This window comes from Protopterus annectens, chromosome 12.part0, assembly GCF_019279795.1.
Source record: "Protopterus annectens isolate FY-2018-M chromosome 12.part0, PAN1.0, whole genome shotgun sequence".
Lineage (NCBI taxonomy): Eukaryota > Metazoa > Chordata > Ceratodontiformes > Protopteridae > Protopterus > Protopterus annectens.
Window position 1 is genome coordinate 1,424,783,342 of NC_056746.1, and position 20,082 is coordinate 1,424,803,423.

Genomic DNA, 20,082 nt, shown 5'->3' on the forward strand with positions numbered 1-20,082 from the left:
TTTAATAGAATGTAAGTTAGAATATTTAATACAAAATGTGCTCATGCATCGACTGATAACCATTTGTTTTCTGTATGGTATCACAAGCATTGTTCCACTTATAAAGCAAATGAAAGAATCTGAATATTGTGTTCTTTGCTTCTTAAAGGATAACAGTATTTAGTTGGGAATTTAGACAGATTAGTGGCCAGCCATACTCAAGATGTGGAATAAGGACATTTATGGCTACTGATGCTTGAGCTTCAGTAATAAGAGGTGAGAGAATCTTAGACTACATTTAGTTAATTTAGAGCTTCACCATCCACTTTTCTACATATCTTCAAAAAGATAACTTCTTATTTAATATTATTCCATCTATATTCGCAGTTCGGTTGTAGATATGGGTACTCTTTCATGATCCTTAATGTTTGTGGACTGATCTTGTGCAAGTGTCTTCTGAGTATCATGTAGCAGACTTTTCTGTATTACAGTTATACTTTTAGAAGTCAGACAATGACATATCTAGTTAAAATAATTTTGTAACTGTTTAGTACATGGGGTGATTCAGGTTCTTTTGTAAACACAATATCATCTCTTTTCAGTGGGAAGTTAATAACTGGGCAATTGCATAAGGTACACTATTGATAAATAAGTATGGCAGATGGGTTGTACTGTCCAGCAGATGTGGTAGTAGCTGGTAGTCTACAGTTTCAACAGGAAATTTAAAGTCCAGGAAAATGTTAGCTGCACATAGTCTGTTTTCCTTATTATTATGGATTTGATTAATTAAATTATTCAGTGCTATTGGTGTACTGTAGGTAGAATGGAATTCATATTGCTTCTCTACAACTATGTCATACCTTTGAATATAGCAATATTTTCATGTAGATCAGCTTTTCCAGAATGTTGTCTGCTGGACAGGCATTCACAAAAGTCAGTGAATGTGGTGGTAGTAGCACTTTTGAGGAGGGACAATATTAATGACTGCTTAAATCCAGGTGGAATAGATTTGATAGTGAGTTTGAGAGTGGAAGTATGCTAAAATGGACAGCACAAAATGGTGCTACCTTTTCTTAGCAATTTAGACTGCATTATGTGGAATTCTGGGTTGTAATAACAGTTGTTTATCTACTAGCTCCTGTACATAAAGCAGAGGTGGGGTAGTAAAGGATTTCATATGAGGAAATTGTGGATGTGCTTGGGAATGTTGCTAAATTTTTTTTGTGAAGGATGAGGAAATTATACATGTATTTTACTACATTAATACTTTTATGACTGACTATGCATTAATTGTAACTATTGCAACCCTTATTGGTTCTAATGTTTCCAGTGCCCTGCTACAGACTTTTTGTATCCTTTAGTAGATCAGTTTGTAGGAAGTATACATATGTTACTCTAGCTATATTTAGGTCCAGTTTTCTATATTTTGGAAGTATTCTGTTTTACTGTTGTTGTTAATGTTTCAACTTCAGTCCAGTCACACTTTACTTCTGGTTTTAATTTGTGTTTTAAGATCTTTTTCATTTTTACTATTTTTGTCACAAATGTGGTTGTTAGTATACTACAGAAGGCCAAGAGAAAGAGAGATTGACACTGATGTTGTTGATAGTAATAGTCATATATCTGCTACTAGTTTATGAAATTCCCTATAGAGATGCACTGACTGTGGGAATGATACCAAATAATATGACTTTGCAAGATAGTTTCACACAGTTGCATATAAAAAATGAGGTTTTGTGAGTAAAACGTGATTAGCAAAAAAAGTGGGTTACCTGGGAATTATTTTGATTGTGTGCACTATGAGATTTTGGTGTCAAGAGGAAGGTAGAAAATAATACAAAGACTCGACTGTGGTTTCACTTATAAACCATCTGTCCTTTATGCACACACTTCTATGGGAACAGCAGCATCATTGTCCTGAAGGCTAGGCTCAGCAGGACCTGCAGGACCTGCATGAAAAATGTGTTAACGGACTGTATTCAGGACAAGACTAATTCCTGGAATGACATTCTTTTTAACAGTATTCAATAATTTACAATAACAGATTGTAATCTCTGTTTCTAGCAACTAAAATACATAAATAAAAATAAATATTATTTCTATCTAAAGGATATTATCAAAAATCTTTTCCCCATAACAAGTCCATTTTTATCAGAGTCGGATAGGTCTGGAACCTCCTGTGCCACATACACTGCTAATACATGGACTATTTACAGTGGTCTTTTGATAAGAAGTCAACCTGTAAGATTAAATAATCATCCAATCTTTTTTAGCTTTTGGTGGAGCCACCAATGCAGACTGGTTCCATGAAGGTAGAACCTTCCCTTCCTTAATTACATTATCTTATAACTTTAACAAGAACAAGACAAATATTTCTTTATACAGTCTCTAAATTTATATTGGAATACCATCAGTGCCTGGTGGTTTCTTATTATCTTCTTCTGCCATAACTACCAATATCTCATCTTCTGTAACCAACCTAGTCAGTAGAGCTTTCTGTTCATTTTGGATTTTATTTAAATGCATCACATCAGAGTAATGATCTGCTTCTTCCTCATACTGCCTAGAGCATGTTGGTCTGTATAAAGTCCCTGACAACATTTCTTGAGAATTGTGGTTGCAAGGCACCTCCTGTTCCTCTGACCTTCAGATAGCTGTGGACTTTAAACTAATTCTTGTCCCCTGAGAAGTCATGGGTGTCCAATAAAAACAACATTATTTTGGCATTGATAATCTGAAAAGATTCTATTCTGTAATGCAGGGAATGTGCTTATTTAAAAAATAGTGTGCTTATTTAAAAAAATACAGAAATACAGCTGCAGACTTTGAACACACCCCCAAGAAGTCATGGGCTTCCAGATGCATCCCTTTATTTCAAGAAGTGAAGCTCTAACAAGGCTGTACACTTTAAAGCGTGGGAAGTACTTGTCTAAGAAACAGGAATGTAATGATTGTGCGAACAGCAGTTTATACTTTACATTCTGTGCAGAGGCAAATCACATTGTTACCCTACAATGTCCATGTTGATTACAGGGCAAGGCTGTATGTCATATGTAACTCACTAACTACAAACCTTTTAATCTTCCACTCTTCTCTTTAAGCTTTTCTTCTTCATTACCCACTATTATCCTTTGTGTAACTTCCATTATACAGACCATTTAGCAAAGTCCGCTAGAGAATGCTGCAAACATAGTGAACATTTTATTTATTTATTTATTTATTTATGTCCATGAATAAAATACCCTAGGGAAGCCAAGAATAAATGGATGACCGGGTAGGCTGCCTTAATAAAGGTACGGTGGGATGTCGGTGAAGAAGCTAGGCTACCGTTAAAGCCATGAGAAAGGCTTTGCGTACTCGAGTGCTTGTGGTTGAAGGCTGAGTAAAGCCTTTAGAAAGGCTTCGTATACAGGTCGTAGTTCTGGCTGGTCAGGTCGCCAGCTAAGAGGAACCGCTAGTGTGACAGATAGAAATCAAAGATGAAACACACAGAAAAAAACAGGCAAAACAATGTAAATGTGGCTCGGCTAAGGAGCTCTGCTCGCCGTGGTGGCAAAAAGTCAACGTAGTTGAAGTTCAGATTCTAGAAGGTCATACTTTATTGAAGTAAAAAGTACAAGAAGTACAATCACCATCGAAGTGTAGTTCCTTAATGGAAAGAGTAATCCTGAGGATGGCGAGCAGAGCTCCTTAGCCAAGGCACATTTACATTGTTTTGCCTGTTTTTTCTGTGTGTTTCATCTTTGATTTCTAGCTGTCACACTAGCGGTTCCTCTCAGCAGGCGACCTGACCAGCCAGAACTACGACCTGTATACGAAGCCTTTCTAAAGGGTTTACTCAGCCTTCAACCACAAGCACTCGGGTATGCACAGCCTTTCTCAAGGCTTTACCGGTAGCCCAGCTTCTTCACCGACATCCCACCATAACTTTATTAAGGCAGCCTACCTGGTTATCCATTTATTCTTGGCTTCCCTGGGGTATTTTATTCGTGGACATTTTTCCTCCTCTGAATAGGAGCTTGAATACCCAGGTCCCAGAGACAATCATTTTCCTGCTGTATATTTGTTTATTTATTTAAATTTGTACAAAGTGTGATTGATATGATGATACTGACCTGAATTCAACAGATTAGAGCAGGGAGGAGTATTAGATAGGAGCCTTCAGGGAAAGTAACATCACATTTTTGGTGGTCTGATTATTTATGAAGCAGTTGCTGTTGCCCTGGATCTGCTCATCAAAATAAATTGTTTTTGGACATGACCTGCAAAAAGCAGATCTAAGGGACAACCTTAAATGGACACTTGCCACAACAAGCTATCATGGGTGGTAGTTTGAAGTCCTTTATCTTAATCACACATAAAATTACTCCTGAACAAATTCTCTTTCCATTTGTGGATTGCTATTGTAAGGAGCCCTCCGCACACCTCTCAACCTCTTAGCACAAGAAATCTGGACACAGCCAAACATAATGTGGGGCAAAGCCCACAAAATAGGGACACATTTTAAATATTGCTCTCATACTCTTAGAAAGATGCTAGAATAAAATGTCTTCTGTTACTGTGCATTTCTGGAGGATATGAAGTTTGAAACTCAAATGCCTGTAATTATTTAGTGAATTCAGCCCTCACTGATTTGCCACAAAAATCCAGAAAACCACAAATTTTATGAGAAACACACCAAAAATATTAGGCAAAAATCTGCACATGCTGTGAAAATCTGGACTGTTGAGAGGAATGCACCCCCCCCCACACACACACACACATACACGTACAACAACTGGTCATACTCTAGTCAAATACTTTAGTTGTTAACACATATTTCTGGCTAAAACTATTTAAATGTGAGCTGGCATAAAAGGTTTTCTTTGTTTCACCACAGTAGTTGCACTTATTGCTTCCTGTGTAAATTGTATTACATTGCAATCATAAATAATGCCTGAATGTTCTGTGCTGATGTAATATATTCTACAATGCACTTTCTTCAAGTAATTATTCAGTTTAAAATAGGCACCTGTCATGGGGCCAACCTACTTATTTCAGGCTTGCTTTGCTCTGCTTTACAATGCTCCCTACTACACCCTCTTTTGATTCCCATCCACCCCTTTATCTAAATGTATAGTAACTCATACATCCATCATGTTTTCCTTCCAATGCTATGTCCCCAATAGCTCATAACCACTCCCAAGCTAACTATAGCTGATACCTCTCATCTCCACAGATCCTTATCCAATCACAACTACTTATCCTCCATTCAGCCATTGCCCATCTCTACTCCATCCTCTCATAATAACCTATCATGACGAGTCTACATCCTTAACATTCTTTTCCCTTCTTCCTCACTGTCTCAAGTAACATCATCTCAATACGTTTCTTTCACTCTTCTCATATCTTCTCCATTTAAACCATATCACCTTTTATCCTCTGACACACAGACTTCATCCTGAAGACCTACTTCATACAAAGGACTTATCACCTCACCCACAAAACCACTACAGCCAATTCCATGCATCACTATTCAATCCCTTCATCACAAACTTTAAGAAATACCATAAAATTAAATGTTTACTATAGCCAAATCTGTGCTCCAATTATCCCATCCTAATTACAGGACTAATAAAAAAGAGATAGCAGGAAATACATGTATCATAACTGTTCTCTTACAACCATTTAGTGACATTCTCCTAAACTGTGGTGCCACCAGCCCAACATTGCAAATAACTTCAAACCACATAAGCTATAACCCACCTGCAACAAATACGTCAATATTAATTCAGTAGTCAGCTAAATTATGTACAGTATACTACATAATATACCCAAATTCCAGCTTTTGATGTCTCAGAATTTCTCACACATTATCACACTTACTAAAACAATGTTAAAAACAGAAACAACAAATCAATAAATACTTTCCCAATGACATAATGTCTTCCACACAGAGAGAAAGAACAAAAGGGGTGGAGTTGTAGCTGTCATTTATGCTAAACACCTTGAAATAATAACATATCCTACAGAACTTCCCTTCTTTAATAAGTGGAAGTCATGGCCAGCCTACTAAAAATCACTATTCATCATAGCCCTCTACATCCTCCAAGCAACAACACTTACACAGTTGAGGATATAATTTCTGGGCAACATTTAACATTAACCTAGAAGGGTTCATTATGTGACTTCAACTATGACTATCACACCATAAATCAAGAGTCATACTCCAACTCTTTTAATCTTTATGACTTCAACCAAATAGTGCTGACCCCAAATAGATACATGAAATCCAATCCAAAAGCCAAGACTTTAATTCTTCAAACAAAATTAGCCATACTGGCACATTTTCAGACTCATTAAGTGATCATAACCCCACATTCACTATTTGACATTGGGATAAAACCCATACAACTCCTTGCTTCAGCTCAGTAAGAGCTATAACAAATATTAACCTTACCTTCTTCATATCATCACTAAAAAACTATAACTGGCTTCAACTAAAAACTCTCCCATTTGAAGAGGTGATTAAAACATTCATCTCCTATTTTGTATACATTCTTAACAGGCATGCTGCCATGAGGATGAAAAAGTTTCAAGTCAAACCCAGCCCCCAGTCCCAAAACTGTATGAGATACTGAGGTAGAACTTGGAATCTGTGGGACACAGATCACACACCCACCTGTTGGCAGACACATAGACAACTAAATATAAAAGGAAGAAGAAAACAAAGATACCAGTTCAGAGAATCGCAAATTGATTTGGTCAACCATCAACGAACTCTGCATGCCAGGAAAAGCACCCAGTCTAGTTCCCTATTCAATGACACTAACCAAAATAACTCCCATTTCATCAGTGCAACCTCATTATTACTACAGACATCTCCCCCAGTTATTAGCTGCACCCTCAACAGACATATGTCTCCCACTAACCAGTCCCTACAGTATACATTCACCTCCTTAAGAAACTGAAACCTACCACCCAAGCAGCTGGCAATTATCCAATACATAAATCTTGCCATCAAAGCCATGGCCTACACTGTCTCTATTCTCATGAATAGGGTGATCTCTGAATCCTACATCTCTGTCCTATGGAAAAAAGAATCCCACTTCACAAAGGTGGTAAATCCATAGAGCTGGCCAACTTCTGACTGATAGCCATTCTACCCCTCTGTCCAATATCCTTGAAAGATGCACACATTCCCATGTACTATGATACCTATAAGATAATAAGCGGTTTTCACACTCACATTACTTTTGTCCAAATCACTACACAACCATAACACTCTTGTCCTTCCTAGATACAATCAATTTGGAAACCAAAACAAAGTAGTGTTTTCTCTATTCCTTGACCTTTCTTAAGCAATCAAAACTGTATCCCACCCAGTCCTATTAAATATCCTCAGTCACTAAACCTCTATGTCTCTCTTTTAAATTGGTTCGCTAGCTACTTAGCTGATAGAACATAATGCATCAAATGTCAATCCACACTTGCATCTTACTTGCATACTTCAGCTGCAATGCCACAAGGCTCCATCCTTGGTCAGCTACTATTCAACCTCATATATATATATATATATATATATATATATATATATATATATATATATATATATATATATATATATTATATATATATATATATTGATAAAAATGCACTCCACTCACTTCACTGAAAACTCACTTATTTGAAACTAATTTCATTGAAAGTTATAAATGGCCTTTTCCCCACTGTAGTGCAACCCTGGAGTTAGTATATAAAGTAAGGGGGAGTGGGGGGCACAGCCCCCCACATTGGGGAGGTGTGGGGGGGCATAGCGTCCCACATATTATAAACATTTTAAACTATACACAGTAATACTGACAAGTACAATAAATAACTGTTTCCAATAGACAATATATAACCAAGATATGTGGGGGGCTTTGCCCCCCACACCCCCCCCTTACTTTATATACTAACTCCAGGGTCGCACTACAGTGGGGTAAAGGCCATTTATAACTTTCAACGAAATGAGTTTCAGTCAAGTGAGTATTCAGTGAAGTGAGCTTTCAGTGAAGTGGTCCTAGCAATTTCATTTTCAATCAAGTGAGTTTTCAATCAATCGTAGTAGACCCATATATATATATATATATATATATATATATATATATATATATATATAAATAACCTGTACAGTACGCAGATGACTACAAGCTGATTTGGTCTGCCTCCACCTTCACTTAGCAACAATGCATTAGACAACAGTCTTGTTTCCTTCACAGAAAAATCTCTGGGCCAATCCCATTTACTGCTAAATGTCTGAAAAACTAATTAATAGTCTTGATCCCCAAATTTCTCAGTGACTTTCAGAATAACTTCACACAGATTCTTGTTCAAAACTGTCCCACAAACCAAACTCCTAGGCATAATCATTGAGAACAAACTCAAAATTGATATTTACATATAAAAGCAATTAAAGAAACTCACTGCAAAACCTGTGCACTGTGCAGAATAGCCTAGCTAATAGTGCAAACCCAAAAAAACACACTTGCAACCTGCCTCCTACTAAGCCTACTATATGCCTACCCAAGCCTTATAATATTCAAAACATCCAAGTATTGTATTAATCTGCCCATAAGCCACATCACTTGTGTGCAGCAAGAACCCTTAAACTGGTTTGAACTTCCTGACCTTCTCACAATTAAAAGTTGTCCACAACATCCTTTTCTACCTGAAAAAGTATGCAGCAATAAATCCAGTAAAAGAAAGGTGCATTCTGCATTATGAAGATATACTCCCTCATAAAACTCATCCAATAGCCGTTGGGGCTCCCTGTATTCCACATTCATATTCAAACATGGAATTCCTTACCCTCATCCATTATACAGCTAGCAAGCAGTAAATATTCAAGACCATCTTAAATCATTTGTGCTAGACTCATGTTTCTGTGCCGGTTTCTCCCTCCCAGTGAAGAAACTCCTTGTCTCCTTCCAGTTTCTACTAATTCTGTATTTTTACTGTTGATAATGTTAGTAAGCTTACTTCTCCTGCTCTGTCCAGAAGCTTGTATGTTAGTAAACTTGCTTTTCTCTATATACTCTGCAGTAATTTACATGCTAGCTACAGCAACATTAAACCTTACCCTGGCCTCTACAGCAACACTGAACCTTATCCTGGCCCATCTCTTTCATATTGTGTCTTAATTAAAGCTCATAATATCAAGAACAAAACAGACCAACTAAATAACTTTTTCAGAATCTTGGCTCAAGCCCACTGATCCTTCGATTCATCACTTCTTCCCTGGGTACAGCTATTATCTTGATGAGAGACAACATTCTAGACCTGGTGATGGAAGAATACCACGGTTTAAATCTAATTTAAATGTCCATCTCTTGGATCAGAGCAATACAACATCAGATTCTTTTCCCTAACTGGCTACCTCTCCATGTCCCCTCCCCTAACAACTTTCCTATTTATCTTGCTGTTACCTACCTCCCCCTCTTGTCTCCTTATCCAAATTTAAAATCTTTCTGCTTGACATTTCCTGCACAATAAAATTCTCAAAAACTTCACCTTACTAGGTGACTTCAATCTCAGCCTTGTTGGCCCTAATCAGAACACTATATTGGAAACCTTAATGACTCCAGACTCACACAACTGGTCACTGTGTCCGCCAGACCAACCCCCCACTCTTTTCATCTTTCACATCTTGATCTTAATATCACTACAAATCCTCACATTATTCTCAATTATCATTCACCCTATTTCCTTCAATGACCATTGTCCAATCAGCTTCAATACCTCTTACACATAAACAAAATCCCTCTCACTTCTCATCCTTCTGCAACAAATCCCAGTGCAACATTCTCAAAATATAGACCATTCTAGCCATGTTCATCTGGTCTCCTATTCTCTCTCCTGCTGTTCAAAACTCATACAGCATTCTCACAAAACATCTCAGTAATGTCCAGGACTTACTCTTCCCTAAACCCCCCTCCCAAAAAAAACAGCTGGTTAATGTATGAACTCAAATGCCTCCTTAGTCTCAGGGACAATGCCTATCATCTTTGGAAAACCAACCCATCCTCAACCTCCAGGCAGCACTATACTAAGCTAAGAAATCTAGCTAATCAGGCAACATAAAAGTCACCAATAATTCATCAAAAAAATTCTGGGCAGACATCAACTGCCTGACAAGCCGTACTAATCCAGCTAACATCCACTCCTCCTCATCTCACCTCACTGCTACTGATTTCAGTTTCCACTTCAGTACAGTTCCTGTCCCTGATTCAGTCAATAACTTCTCCTTTCCTTCTAACCTGTCTCCTCCCTCCTATATTCCCATTTTCCATTTCAAAGCAATCAAAGTGAAACACATAGCACTACTACTTGAAAAACTAAAAACTGACTCACCAGTCTTCTCCCATGGTTTTCATTCCTATGTAAGAGCTCCATAGCCTCCCTTGACATTTATAACCTCTGCCTAGCTCAAAACATCACACCTGATATCTGGAAAACAACCATTGTTATGTAGCACCCCCCCAAAAGTACCCATCCCATGCCACTGATTTCAGTCCTCTCTCTTTTCTTCCCATACTTTGTAACCTCCTGGAAAATTTTGTTTACAACCAAGTCGCTCATCACATGTCCCAATGCCATCTACTATTCTGAAAACAGCATTGCTTTTGGACTGATGGGAGCACTTCTACTACACTCTGGACACTTAATTACATCCTTCTAGTTAGGGAAATGGAATTCCTTACTGTAGTACATCTTTATTGACCTCACCAGAGCTTTTGATCTGGTTGACAATAACATTCTTTTAAATCAAAAAACAGAGAAATACTATGCTAAAGTGCAAACAGTTAAAAATAAAGTAAAAACCAATAAAGGATAAAGAGAAATCCACCAGTCTCAAAGATGCTAGTTCCAGGAAGAGTTTATTTGTTAGCGCTTTCATGCACCTTCAATATGTGCACTTCCTCAGACAAATGAAATAACAAAGGTAACTTCATTAAATACCAGAAAGGTAGCTTCATTACCTAATTAAACCATTAACCAATCTATACATTAATTAAGCCCCCAATGTATAATATAAAAGAACAACACCTAAAAATTCATAAATACACAATGCATAACAGCATAGCGTCACAAAAATAATATAAAAATTACATTATTGGAAAACCTAGTAAAAAACTAATATTTTCCTTTCAACGCATCAATAAAGCAACTTGATACACATTAAAATACAATGCATCTAAATACAAGTACATATAAAGAACGTGTAAAAAATGTATAAAAAACATTTTATCTACAAATATATACTCCGTATCATAAGACTTATATATGTATATGTGTTTTGTCACTAATATTATCGTTCCAAAGCTCTCAATCTAAGTAAACATTCTTTACACATATTATTTTTGTGACGCTATGCTGTTATGCATTGTGTATTTATGAATTTTTAGGTGTTGTTCTTTTATATTATACATTGGGGGCTCAATTAATGTATAGATTGGTTAATGGTTTAATTAGGTAATGATGCTACCTTTCTGGTATTTAATGAAGTTACCTTTGTTATTTCATTTGTCTGAGGAAGTGCACGTATTGAAGGTGCATGAAAGCGCTAACAAATAAACTCTTTGTGGAACTAGCATCTTTGAGACTGATGGATTTCTCTTTTTCCTTTATTGTTTTTTTACAGTCGTTTTTGTGTAGGTTTATTTCGTTGTCATGGTGGAAATTAGCAGTGATTCACAGTCTCAATCCTTGTTCACTCCAAGCCCTACGCATCAGGCTATTAATGATTCTAATAATTCTAATTCGGATGCGAATGCTATTGGCACCCTAACTGTTCTAGTCCAGCAGCTTACCCAGAAGGTCGAGGACCTGTCGAGGAGAATGTCCGAACAGGTGAACCAGGCAGCTGTTAGACCTAAAGCGGGTGTCGTTTACAACACCGGTAGTTCATTTTTTTCGACCTCTAATACATCCTTGCCAACTCCGGCTCAGCGAGGTACAACAATTCAATGGCATGGTAATGCAGAAACAACTAATAATATAATTGTTAATAACAATAATAATAATGATTCCTTAGGTATGACTGGTAGCGGCGATGCTACCAATTTGAATCAATCGGCTGGGTCCGATATACGCCATATCGGTCTTCCATTATTACAAAACTTTCTCATCTTGCCAAATATGTTCAATGGCATGGATGGTATTAACAATGGAGAACCTAGATTACAACAGGATCCTGTCCATAACATTGTCCTCCATCTTAAGGACTTTGACAATAAATTGTTGAAGTTTAAAAAGTTGCAAACCGAAATTTTATATCTTAGGGAATGGATCAGGCTTCGGATAATTCCCAAAGGTTTGCGACAGTGGAAGTATCCATCAGGGGTGGTAAAAAATTCTGAATTTTATCAACAACTGATTCAATTTTTTGATGAACAAGGCTTTGCGTTTTTGGAATTGCTTATTACCCAATATGAGAAACAGATGCTTGATTTACAACAATTGGAAACTCTAGACAACGGAATTATTTCTGATCCCGATTTTGGTTGTTATGAATACGACTATAAACGCATCTTTTCAAGTATTGAGTCTTTGCTTTCAAAAATTTCTAGTACTAAACTTCGCAAAATTAACAGGGATAAGCTCACATACCAGCATCATAAAGCTTACCCTGATCCACCGCATACAAATAATCAAGATGGTCTTGGTGTAGCTGTTGCTATGGAAACTGATACAGAGCCTTCACCTCCTTCTGATGACATCATTGATTCACCACAATCACACAACGCTTCCACGGACAATGGTATTCGACGTAGTGATAGGCTTAAAAATAAAAATAACAATCATAATCGACAGCATTCTAAAGGTATTAACAATAATCAGGATTTTTACAGAAAAGGCTCCAACACATCAACAAATACGGCCAATCCCAACAAATTTCAGTACCAACAGCGCAAAAGGAATGGCCGGCGCAGGAGGTAACTACGACAGAAAAAGTAGAACATTTAACTATCCTTCACAGTATTAATGGCGACTTTAATGTTTATAATTTTTCTTCTATGATTGTTTCCCAAGACATAGTCGAATTTTTAACAAAAGGCTTCAATTTTATTCCTAATTTGAAGCCTAATATCGGTCGTCTGTTATGTGATCTGAAAATATTTGTTCGTAAGCTTAACCTTAGTTTATTGTTTAGTAATTCTAATTATACTTCTACAAGTGGATATGTCTCTAGTACTTTTAATCCACCATTGGATATTAATTTGAAACTGTTTGAGAAAGTTACAGAAATGCATTTTAGGTTTTTGGTTGCTAATTATTATCGTAATGCTGACTCTAAAAATTGTAATATTACTTTAGAACAAAGGCAATTTATTGAGTATATTAAGGCTCATAATATTCGGGTCATGCAACCAGATAAGGGTGGTGGTGCTGTGTTTATGGACGATGCTGACTACACGAATAGGATGCATAGTATGCTTTTTACATCTAACTATGTGAAAGTATCATTGAATGAATTTAATCAAGCATACCTAAGTATCAAATCACAGTTGAGTGATTTATTTATTGAAGGCACTATTTCCGTTGACACTTACCACTATTTATGTATGCAAACCCCTTTAACACCTGTTATTTTTGGAGTGCCGAAGCTCCATAAAATATGCATGACCCCCCATTGCGACCAATTATAGATGGGCGCAAATCAATTACATATGCTTGTGCAAAATGGGTTGATTCTAGATTAAAGCATGTATTGAAAACAGAAATCCAAATTTGCCGTGATTCATGGTATGTTTTAGAACATTTAAATAACATACCATTTGATGCATCATATAGTTTCCTTACTGTAGACATAAAAGATTTATATACTGTCATACCACATAGTGTGGGCATTGAATGGGTTAGAGATTTTTTGTTGTTAAAGCAAATGCCAGGCAAAGATATTGATCTTATTATTTCCCTATTGGACATTGTTCTTCCCAATAATTATTTTATGTTCAAAGGTGAATTGTTTCTGCAAAAATCAGGTGTCGCCATGGGTTCCCCATGTGGCGGCAGCTTTGCTAATTCTGTGATGGCTTTTTGGGAACGCACTTATCTCTTTCCTCATTATCTGTTTAAAGACATGGTCGTCTGGTATACACGATACCAGGACGACATGTTTTTTATTATTAAGGGAAATTATGATGATGCCCAAGCCTTAGTTCATACCATGTCCACATTTACGTCCTTTTTGGAATTTACTTCATGTTTTGACATGGATACAATTAATTTCTTGGATATTTCTTTGAGTAAGGACGTTTTTTATGGTAGATACAGAACTTGTATCTATCGTAAACCTTTTTATAGTAATTCATTTTTGCACTTTGCTAACAATCATCCACACTTCCAAAAAAGAGGTGTGGTTAAAGGCCAATTAGTTAGAGCTTCAAGGATGTGTTCCCACGACGAAGATTTTATTGCAGAATGTAATCTTTTATGTAATATGTTCACTAGTCGTGGGTATCCTATCTCACTGACTAGTACTTTGATCCAAGAAGTTAAGTCTAAAAGGTCAAGGGGACTTTTAGGCCCTATTCTAAATGCAGTCTGGACCTCTGTTCATGATGACACTGATGATGTATTGTTAATTTCCCAGCATATTGAGACTGTCTCATCAGAAGGTGGTGGATATATTAAAAGTTTTTTGACACAGTTTAATGACATTTCTCATGATGTCAGACATATATTATACTCTAATTGGGGTCTCATTACTCAAGAATTGACATTGAACAAAGCTCTTGGATCTAAACCATTAATAACATTTAGAAAGGGACCAAATTTAAAGAAGTTATTTGAGATACCACATTCTAAACTTACAAAAATCAAAGGTATGTTTAGATGTGGTAGGTGTAAATATTGTAAATACATATTAATAGGCCCTTCTTTTAGTATTAATGGTTTTCAGTATTCCATACAGGATAAATATAATTGTGAAAGCCAGGGCATTGTATATTTGGCTCAGTGTAAATTGTGCCCTGTTTTTTATTTAGGTAAAACTGAGCGTCAGTTAAAACAACGTATATATGAACACATATACGCTATTTCTAGAAGTAATCTGACTAATGCATTGGCAAGACATGTTAATGAGTTCAATACACACAGTTTTCAGTTTGTTGTTGTGCAAAGTGTTCCTAGGAATCTTAGGGGTGGACCGTGGCATTTAAAACTTGAAAAACAAGAATTGTTATGGCAATTCCGTACTAATGCATATGTTTATCCAGGGATTAATGATTCGTGTTCCATCAAATGTTTACTTAGATTGAGAGCTTTGGAACGATAATATTAGTGACAAAACACATATACATATATAAGTCTTATGATACGGAGTATATATTTGTAGATAAAATGTTTTTTATACATTTTTTACACGTTCTTTATATGTACTTGTATTTAGATGCATTGTATTTTAATGTGTATTAAGTTGCTTTATTGATACGTTGAAAGGAAAATATTAGTTTTTTTACTAGGTTTTCCAATAATGTAATGTTTATATTATTTTTGTGACACTATGCTGTTAGGCATTGTGTATTTATGAATTTTTAGGTGTTGTTCTTTTATATTATACATTGGGGGCTTAATTAATGTATAGATTGGTTAATGGTTTAATTAGGTAATGATGCTACCTTTCTGGTATTTAATGAAGTTACCTTTGTTATTTCATTTGTCTGAGGAGGTGCACGTATTGAAGGTGCATGAAAGCGCTAACAAATAAACTCTTTGTGGAACTAGCATCTTTGAGACTGGTGGATTTCTCTTTTTCCTTTATTGTTTTTTTACAGTCGTTTTTGTGTTGGTTTATTTCATTGTCATGACTTAAAAATAAAGTAAAATCCTCATTAACTTTAAACTGTATGTAAGAAAACTGAACCTGGTCATTACCTTTAAGGATGCATCCTGAGTAACAAACACTTCTGAACTAAGAAAGTAGAGTCTAAGTACATCCCCCAACACTACCACCCAGCTGTGCAAATTTAGGAAAAATCATGTGAGCAAGACATCAGGGATTTCCTAACTGGAAATGATATGGGTATAAAACCTGACAATGGATGAAATCAACATATTACATGAGTTAGTCAACAACCAGTCCACTAAATTATGAAGCCTAATAAAGGTGGGGAGGGGGCTGGTAATTCTGGACAACCTATACTATTCAGTTCATCTGTATAATATTCTGGTCAGCTCAGACAAATATATGCAGGTTTCCAACAATGAGATTAATATTGCATACAAAACAATTGACCTTTTTCACTTCAATCTTTTTCAACAAAAGATTATTACCAAGTAATTATATAAAATTGTATATGTTGACAAACACACAGAGCCCTTAATATTTGGTATAGCAATAACACACAAGTCTGTTTCAGACACTCCCCTGAGGTCCATTGGGGATGTCAAGGGTTCAGAAACATATCCGCTGGCTGTATTTACTAACAAAGTTGAAACCCTTAATCACAAAACATGCTTACTTCTTAATATATCCTTGAGATTTCTTTAGAAATATTGATCAAAAATGGTACAGGGAAGACTTGGTGTTCATCACCATAGCTGTTCTTGTCTTCTTTTCAGGCATACAACACCATGAAGGTCCGGAGTTATTTGAAGAAGCCCTAACCCACTTTAACTTCCTGTTCATCATGGATATCAGGTTGATACATGATTTCATTGAAATCATGCTGGACAACAACTACCTGTTCCTCAAAGGAGAACTCTGCAAACAAATTCAGGAGAGGCCCCCATCTATGCTAACATGGTGTAGTGGACGTGGGAGAAGGACCACATTTTTAACTACCCATTTGCTTATTTTTGGCTTAGTTATTCCAGGTATTGTGTTTTGAAACAATCAACAAGTTAAATTATTTTTTTTTAAATACATCCAATCTGTCTCATGCTTTTTTTCATTCACACACCATGCTTCTCATAATGAAGTTAATTACTAAGATGTCACATTAAGAAAAAACAGACATGTTAGAAAGAAAATAGTTCTAAGCTATTCCATAAGCCAACTTTCTCCAATTCATATCTTCATTATGATAGTAACCACCCACATTTCCAAAAAAGAAGTTTGGGGAAAGACCAGTATGTATGACTGGCACTTATGACTTCTGATTATGACACTTTTACCAAAGAAAGCAAAAACCTATATGCTATGTTTTTAGACTATGGTTGCTCTCCAAACCTGTTAGAAACCATACAAGATGAAATTACAAGTGTTCAAGGCTAAAAATATATAGTAATCCTGGGACAAGGAAAGGAATGTGCTGTTCCTAAGAAGTCTGTGGGAGCAAACTATGAGAAGGCAATGACATTAAAATGCAACAGTGAATCTGGAGGGATAAAATACATTTTGAACAAAAACTGGAACATATTTTCCAATTTTCTAGAAATGGCAGGGCATGTTGGGGATCAACCACTTATAATAAAGAGCCAAACACATTAAAAAGAGGTTTGAAAGATGGGCAGACTAACAAAAAGCAGGGAACATATAAGTATGGGTTTGACCACCAGTGTATTTTGGAAGGCAGCAAAATAACTGTCACTATCTGTAACAAAACTTACATGCATAGCACATATTTTAGTTGTGGAAGTACTGGTCATATATGAGGCCAACTGCTTGTCATGTGCCTCCTTTTACACAAGAAAAACTGAAGAAGACTAAGGAGGCAGATTTATGAGCAAATGCATGACACTGCTACCAAAAAGAAACAAATGCACTTTTCAAGCATTCCCTTCTATGTAAGACCTCAGTTTTAATTTTTTTTTTGCATTGGACAATGTTCCTATTAATACCACAGGTGATGTCCTGGAATCCAGGATATAGTACAGGGAGATAACTTAGGCTCATAAGTGAGTACTGACCTAGCTGCCCTTGACTATTTTAACCTAATTCATTTCCCTTTTTGTCTGCTCAAAATAAAGTATCCCATCTGGTTATAAATTGGCCTTACTCATCCCATGGTCAATAATAATATATAACCCCTAATAGGAATAACTGGAAATCATATATAAATAATTTGAGGGGATTCATGTATGGGATAAAGCATTTATGAGCTGCCTATGTCTATTAGTAGTACAGGGGCCAGTCTTAGAGATACTCTCCAGTTTTCCATCCATAGATCTAAGTTGTGTTTGAATTTGGATGGGGATGAACTTTGTTTTTTGTGGATGGAGAATTTGTTCCTCAGTAGCAGTATCCTCTGTGAGATATATACTGAATCCCCCTAGGACTTCATGACACTATATGAGTATTTATATATAGGATTATATACAATATTTATATATTGTATTGATACCCAGTGTACTGAAGATGAGAGCTACAAAATTATAACTTTTAATCTTGTATGTGACAAAAAAGAATAATAATCAAATAGTTTTACATTATTTTAGCATTCAGATCCATTATTTATTTATTGACATATAAAGACAAAAATGATTTAGTGTGATGTCTCACATCGATCACATGACTTTTTAAATATTCTTTAATAGTAAAATGCAAGTTTCTCATCAGTTCTAATGAAGTTCTTACTGTTCTAAGGATGAAAGTGCTTAAGTGTAATTTGATTACAGGATTTAACTTTATTTCTGAGTGTTTGTACTTAACTTTAGTACAGTATTTCTCCATTTTTTTGGGTTCATTGCTTGCTTTCCACTTTGCTTTTCTGATTATTTTAGATCACCTAACTGAAATTAGAATTATTCCAGACACAACTCCCTGATCTAAAAGTTATCTTTCCAATTGATACTTCTCCTTGCAGTTTAAAAACATGCTCCCTGCTTCCATCCCACTCCTTAATGGAGTCCCTCAGGGCTCCATCCTGGTTCTTCTTCTTTTTCCATTTTCATTAATAAACTACAACTTGACCTTGCTCATCTCCCTTTCTTTATTTATTATGGTGACATGGTCTTATTTCCCTCAGACTTGACCTCCTCTGCTATACAGCAACAACTACAAGCTGACTTCATTTTTCTCATCAAATAGCTTAATAAGGAAAAAGATAATTCTGAACACTTCCAGAACACAAACCACGCTGTTTGGTACCCCCCTTAAACTGCAGAATAACTCTCAGGTTCTTGTATGCGACCATCCTGATAAACCCAGTGATCAAGTCATCTCCTTCACATACCTTGGTATGTGGCTTGGTCCGTCACTGAACTTTCCCCCTTTGTCCCCAGAACACCCAGGAACACCATAGGCAAAGGCACTCTACTAGCACAGCTTGAATACGGATGTCCACTGGTTGCAGCAGCATCCAAGAAAAAAAGTCCTCCATCAATCAAACCATAGGCAGTTCTATCTGCCATTTCATAACCTAGCCCTTATAAATAAGTATCATTTTATCATGCTTAATACAGCCAATTGCCCACTTATCCAACAATATGCCAACCTGCTCCTTGGATGCAAAATCTGTAAGCACCTCAAAGAACACTCCTGTCCTTCCCTTACCTCCAACCTCTTCAGACACCCCCCCCCCCCCATAGTCCAATCAGTCTTAAACACTCTTTTCTACTTTTTAATGTCCCAGAACCATACACCATTGCACTAACCTTGCCTTTTCTATCCTAGTCCCCAAAACTTGGCAGTCCTTCCCTACTAATTACAAGTACCTCACCTCATACCCCTAATTCTATGCACAATTTGCAAAGTCTTTCTCTATGGGCACATCACATAATCCCCCAATAGAAATAATCAGTCAACCGCCATTGTCTTTCTCACATTCTTTGTCTACCGTAATATGTGACATCCTTTCCACACTGACTTTCCATTCTGGCAATTCAGTTCCATGGATGAGGCCTTTCCTCTCTCAGCAGTATCCATGCTCAACCCCCCCTCTGGCATGTTTTGTGGGATCACACTCCCTTAGCATTTTGAGTGAAATTTGTGTATCATCAAAAATCTTACACCCTCTCAAAAATGTAATTAAAAAAAAAGCAGGATACACAACACAAACTTTCAGCAGTTTTGCATGATATTACTTGATCAGCAACCCAAACCATGTAGTTCTACATGTGGCAAACCAAAGCCATTCTCTAAAAATACTCTTTTTGTCCATAATTTGTTTGCATCTTATAAAGATGCCACAACAA